Source organism: Morone saxatilis, unplaced genomic scaffold (assembly GCF_004916995.1).
Source record: "Morone saxatilis isolate NCDOM2014 unplaced genomic scaffold, NCSU_SB_2.0 Contig16, whole genome shotgun sequence".
Taxonomy (NCBI): domain Eukaryota; kingdom Metazoa; phylum Chordata; class Actinopteri; family Moronidae; genus Morone; species Morone saxatilis.
This window is the reverse complement of record NW_023339718.1, coordinates 2844260-2850751: the sequence shown is the minus strand read 5'-3', so window position 1 is coordinate 2850751 and position 6492 is coordinate 2844260.

Here is a 6492-nt window from a genome sequence, read left to right as displayed (position 1 = left end):
CACACACACACACACACGTCGAGTTCTACAACCTTTTTTACTAATGCTTTCAGTATTTAGCTTTTACTCAATCTACAGCACTAATGTACTAATGTACTAATTTAACTGCTTTTACTCACTGTGTATTGGCAGCTCCATGTACAGTCACAACCAAAGGCACAGAAAGTATTTCAATGCAACACACAGAAGCACCTGTCACCGGTGTCTTTGAACTTATTATCCATAATATATGGAAAGAGAAAGCTGCAGCGCCTGTTAAGAGATATGAGATGGATGTAGAGGTAGGCAGGTATGTCTGCTGAGATGGCACACCCTCTATAAAGAGATTAGACAGCCTATCTAATCCTAAATTATTTCCCGACGAGCTGGTTCCCTCCTCTGCTTGCTTACTGGCTTAGCCACAGCTGAAATAGCCATTCACATGTAATCTCCTTGCATATTTCCCACCTGTAGGAAATTATGCAGGTTTTTCGGAATGCTAGAAGTTCAAAAACAGAGGAACAGGAAATACAAGTTGTTCGGTTTTATAATATGATGTTTGCATGAATTCTGCCTAATTTATTCCCCTTAAGAACAATATAAAACCTGTGTAACTGGAATTGGTGCTTGGTGTGTATTTGCAGAGAACACGTATGTTTGTGTGCACTGCTATGCTTGCCTGAGTCTGAACTGCATGTGTTTGCACAGTGACGTGCATTTGTAGGAGTTGTATCTTTTTATTTTGTGCATTGAAGCCAGTGTATATGTTGTGATTTTAGAGTATAAATTGTTTGTATGTGTGTATGTGTGCATACTGTACAGGTACATGTTGTACTATAGGTGTGTGTGTATACTAAATGTCTGTGGAGGAATGAGTGTGCAGTATATGTAATTGGATAATCCCATATGAGGATCAATGGAGACAGTTCTGTCTGTCTAAGCGACTGAGCAGGAACAGACAGTCAGTGCTGTCTATACACTTTACCTGTAGCTCAGGGAGATAGGCCACGTCAAAAGCGTCACTAAATTCATGCTTTAATACAAACAGATACTGTATCTGTCAGTGCCATCTGATTAAAGTGAATGATCTCTACTTCATGCTGTATTCTCTTTACATGAACTTGAAAACCCTTTGCAAGAGACACTGTTGGACAGAAAGGGAATATGGAGATAATGATGGAACAGAAGCAAAGTAGAGCTGCGCAATATTGTAAAAACCTTATTTTGCAATTATTTTGACAGATATTGCAATATGATTCACGATTAGTGGGAATGATCATTTCTGTATCCCAAATATAATTTTCAATAAAAAAATACTATTAAAATCATGAAGATGTGACATTTTTGGGGGTTTGTACATGTAACAAACGTGTTTAATGTAGAGAACATGATTTGTAGGCCAGGGCATATCTGCAGCACTACAGTACTTCATTATGATGCTGTTTTGTAACAAATTTTACCTTCAGCTTCTGCAATTTGCATCAAAAGACCTCCAGATGCACTCAATAACTTGCTCATGTAGTCATTCATTAGTTTTTCCTCATCCATTCATTCACTTGCCTATCGGCCCCCTAGTGGCCATTAAGTGGCATTAAAATATCTACAAACTATAAACTGATCTCCGGTCTGCCATGACCCTGGACTATGCGGACGGTGCATAGTCCTCATGCTTATTGCATTGTACGTTGTTCTAGTTATCTTTATAGTTGTCATTAAGGATGTGAATGTGCCTTTAGCCCTTTCATTTCTCTCTTGTAAGGTTATAATTCACATTTAGTACCTCAAAGCCAACAATGGATCATTGTGTCCCTCCACAGGAGATTGTCTGTGAATCAATGACCTATGGACGTTATAACGTGCAGTTTGACTATGTGCTTAAGGTGGCGTAGCTCTTGCTGTGAGTTTTGGTGCAGCACACCATTGGCCCATTTCCACCAATTCCCGCCCAACTGGTTCCAAACTGGGTCAGAGCTGGACTGGGACGACACAGACTACACATACACAGAGCTGTCAATGAACATGGCCTGTAACACTCTATTTATAGTCTGTAAAACAGGTCAGTTGCGCCCGTGATGGCTGTTATCAACAAACCACATATGAGCAGTAAACAGGAGACAGGACAACAATGCATCAGCTGTGCTTCTTATCACCTTCACTCTTTGCTTCTTACGATGCTCTTTCTCTTTTGCGGTTGCTATTGTTTATAGCACACTTTTAGTCTAAGTGATTAAATTGTTAATCATGAATACAGTGAATATCTATGGGTTTAGACAAGCTGAATATGTTCAGCCCACACCTGCTGCTTCTGTGATGTGGATATACATACTTAATATTTCTGTTGATTTTTAGAAAAAGCTCTTTACATTTTTCCACCTTAGAGGAGTGTGTTTCTCTCCAGTGATTACATTGTAGCTTCTCTGTATTTCTTTTTTCCCCTTGGGAGATTGTACTCCTCTTTGTATCACATAATTATGCCCAAAGGAGCATGGGCGTGTGGGCATGTGCATTGTTTTAGTGTGTGTTTCAGAGGGGGTTTGAGTGAGCGTTTCACTTATAAAGACACAGTGAAAGATAAAGTATGTGTACATGTCTACGTGTTTGACAAAGTGTTTGTGAATATGTGTGTGTGTGTGTGTGTGGGGGTGTGTGCATTGTTGAGTGTGTGTTGTGCTCATTGCCAGCGGGGACTGTCAGGTAGGATATAGGGAGATGGTCATGACAGCATTGCTGTTGCCAGGGTGACCACCCACTCGCTGCACTCGTCTGGCTGTCACAGCGATGATGTGCTAAGCTGTCGCACTCTTAAAGGAAGTGACGTCATCAGTGTGTGCAGCCAACTCGGTGTATCACCACTGTTCGTCCCGTCGCCCTCTCTCAGCAGCACAGGCTTTGTGAATTGTTTACCAAAAGGACTCCCACTTCCACATCCAGTCAACAATACATGCTTGCTGCCTTTTTACGGCTTACAGCTGAATTAAGACGTGTTATCTGTTGGGTGTTTAGAGGAGTTCGTGTTGTTATTGTTTTCAAAGTTAGGATGTATGATAATGCATTTTGGGTATTTGATTTCATGGTTTTACTTTATAGAAGCAAACTTTCAGTTTCAAAGCTGTAGTGAAAGTGAATTTCTAGAGTAGAGTAGAACTACAGAAAGTGAGTCTAATGCAGGTCTTCCCCCTAACCTCTCCTGACAGGCGTCCATTTCCAAACAAAACCTTAGTGGAAAAAAAGCCACTCATTTCTACTTTTCGGAGATTATTTTGCTCTCAGCTACATGTCTTTCACAGGGGTGGGAGGGCCTTCTCTCCAACCTGAGCTGACCCACTCCGAGCCGAGTGACTGACAGTGTGCTCGGCCAGCGGCGGCACGAGTGTTATCCTGAGGTTATTATGTAAGAGCGGGACTGCAACGCTGGCGATTCCTCAGCTAAGAGGAGGATCAGGCCCGCGCAATCTCTTGAGAGAGAGAGTGAAAAAAAACCCCCAGACAGAACTAACTAGAGAGGAAATTTCACAAAGAACAAGGCAAAGATAGTTGTTCTAGTGTGCACTCCACTACGGTTGCCACACGTGCATGTGTGTGTAGCTGACTGTGGCCATGAGGGCTGTATTGCGCTGGCACGTGTGTTATGATAATTGATTTTTAATGAGGTGAGGATCTCCTGTGTATTTCCTGGGCTGGCCCTCTCTCTAAATAGAGTCCTAATTATCTACATTGCACTGCAGGAAAAAAAAAAAAAAGCAGCAGCCTAGCACCAATATCTTAACAATACTTCAACGACAAGTAGCTCACACACCATTAAGGGTTACACACACACACACAGTGACATGACCATTTTACAGAGCAGTTCTCCTCTGTCTATACTGACAGTGTAACAGCAAATTAAGGCCACTAGGTGTTGCTATACATGTTTAGTTTGTGTGTATGTGTTTCAAGTGGGGCAGACTGGACATGCATGTTTCATTCATTCAGCCTGCAGGGTGGGTCTACAACAGAAACGCGCACACGCACACACACGATGCAGTAACGTAACGCAGCGTTATACACCAGAGGTTGGTGCTGTAGTAGCACAGCTTATGGAACAGTTGAGATCACTTTTCTACCATAACTTTTGCCAATGTAAGGCACTTCAGAAATGCAAACACAACTCTTACTGTAGTCCCAAGGGTTGATTTGTTGAGGGGTGAATGTGGGTGGTATCTCCACTTCATTAAAAATATGCATAGCTTCTTGCCAGTTAACTAGATATCTTCTGGGGAAATGGAGGAGATCAGCACTTTACCCCCCACCACTCCTTGTTAAATCTGAACAACTCCGGCGCTGGCCTTAGATGTCTATATACTGTGAATTATGCTATCACTGTTCACCATCCATTCCACTTCAGTCTGTTTGACTTTTTCATTTGAGTGTTCCTCCTCGCTGTAAGTGGCTGTGTGACTGGGAAATCATTTCAGTTTCTGTATTTCATGATCTATTTCCATCTCTCAGTGCAACTCTGTCTTCCTTGTCTCGCAGAGCTTAGAGAGGAACAAGCCTTTTTTTTTTTTCTCCTCCTGCCGATGATGAAAAACACTGAGAAAACTTCTGGTGGCGTGATCGCTGAGTGGATTAACACACACAGCTGGGAATAGCGTATAGCAGTGCTGCTTGGGTTATCTCCCCTGTGTCTCCTGTCATGTTTTCACATCACACTGTCCCATTAAAATCAATGAAACACAGCCACTGCATGTGGTTTCAAACGGACTTGTGCGATGCGCTGTCATTCTTTTCTTTCTTTCCTGTCTGTTTTTACAGTCTAAAACCTCTAAAAAATAGGTTGAAGAGTGGTGGACTATCTGCTCTCTGTGAGAAAAATAAAAGTAAGTATGTATTATGTCCATTTTACTTCTCTCAGACACCAGAGAAGAATATTAATTAACTATAAATTCTATTGTTTGGGAGCCCTGGTGGTGGAGCCTCTTAAGGTGCTGATCATGTAATTGCCAACTTCCCAGTTTGAGACCAGTTCCTCATCTCTTTCTCGCCTCGTTTCCTCTCTGTTGCTACTGTCTCTTTTCCAATAAAGATGTATATGTATACACATATATATATTCAATATAAGATTTTCTTCACTCCAGCAGACCACCATCCATCACTACTTTTTCAATACTGTGGTGTACTGAAACCAAAACAGAACTTTAGCATTCTATACTACAAAACTTTGTTTTTCAGCCATAACAAGAGTTTGCCTCTAAAATAGGCAAAAATGTGATCTGAAATCAGTAAATATCTGAAAGACTACAAATCTGTCTTCGAAAATGTTCAATACTCACTACTACAGACAAATATTGGTTGGTACCAAACATTGTAAAAGTTCAATAACCAGCCATATGTTCTTTATAATGGATTTTCTGAACTATTTTGCAGTTTGGTTGATATCGTTACTGCTGCCCGATCAATTGCTTTTATTCAGTGTATTTAGAAAGAGCTAAACACCAATAGAACTCCAAAACTAGCCAATCAATTGGTCGATCAGTAGAAAACTATTAAAGCAAAACTGTTAGTCATACTCTGGTCCCTGCTTTTCTCTGATTTCTGTCACTGGAAATACAGTTATTGTATTTTCTTTGATATTTGGACTGTTGGTGGGATAAAATAGGACGACTAAAGATGTCACCTCGGGCCACTATTTTCTGATATAGAGCAGACGTTTGCTTAATTAATTGAGAAAATAATCTGTAGATGAATCAATTATGAAAGCTCCAGACAGCGGCAGTGAGCTCCATGCTAGCGATTACCATTCCCGACTCAAACATCTCGGCCTGATGTGATGGATCAACATAACGCTGACACACTAACATCAACCATCCTCGTTAATATAAGATGACACAGTCCTGTAGTGGTTGTGTTTGTACAGTCTTGTACAGCTCTTCTGTGCGTTATAGTAATAATCATAATGCCACGCAGCGGGCCCAACTCCCCTCCCCCATCTCCATCCCTCGCCGCCAAGCATGTCTTTGTCCACTCTGTAATATAGTCAGTCACACTGTTGCAGCATGAGCATACATGCTACTACCCCCAACCTCCGCTTTTCCCATCAGTCTATGCATCGACCCCCCTCCCGCACTTTGCCAATGCACACACACACACACACACACGTACAAACAGTCAGAAAAACAGTCTCTCTTGCCCTCCCCCCATGCTGTATGTCAGAGGGCATGAGCTTGTCCAGCTTGCCATGCGGCCCCAGAGCACTCTGGGTAATTGCTCAGATAGCAGGTCTGGGATCAGCTGCGGTTTGCTCATGGAATATTGTGCCGCGGCATGATTGGACGCCACGGAGAGGGAACAGAAGGGGGCCACTGGCTGCCATCCAGTGCATCGATTCACATGCACACACACACACACACACTCGCAGAGACACGTTCAGACAGACAGAGGCACATTCAGACATGCTCGAATGCATAAATTACAGCAAACTGCCTTTGAAAAAACAGACTTTACAGTATGATTTCTATGCTTGCCCCCCCACAC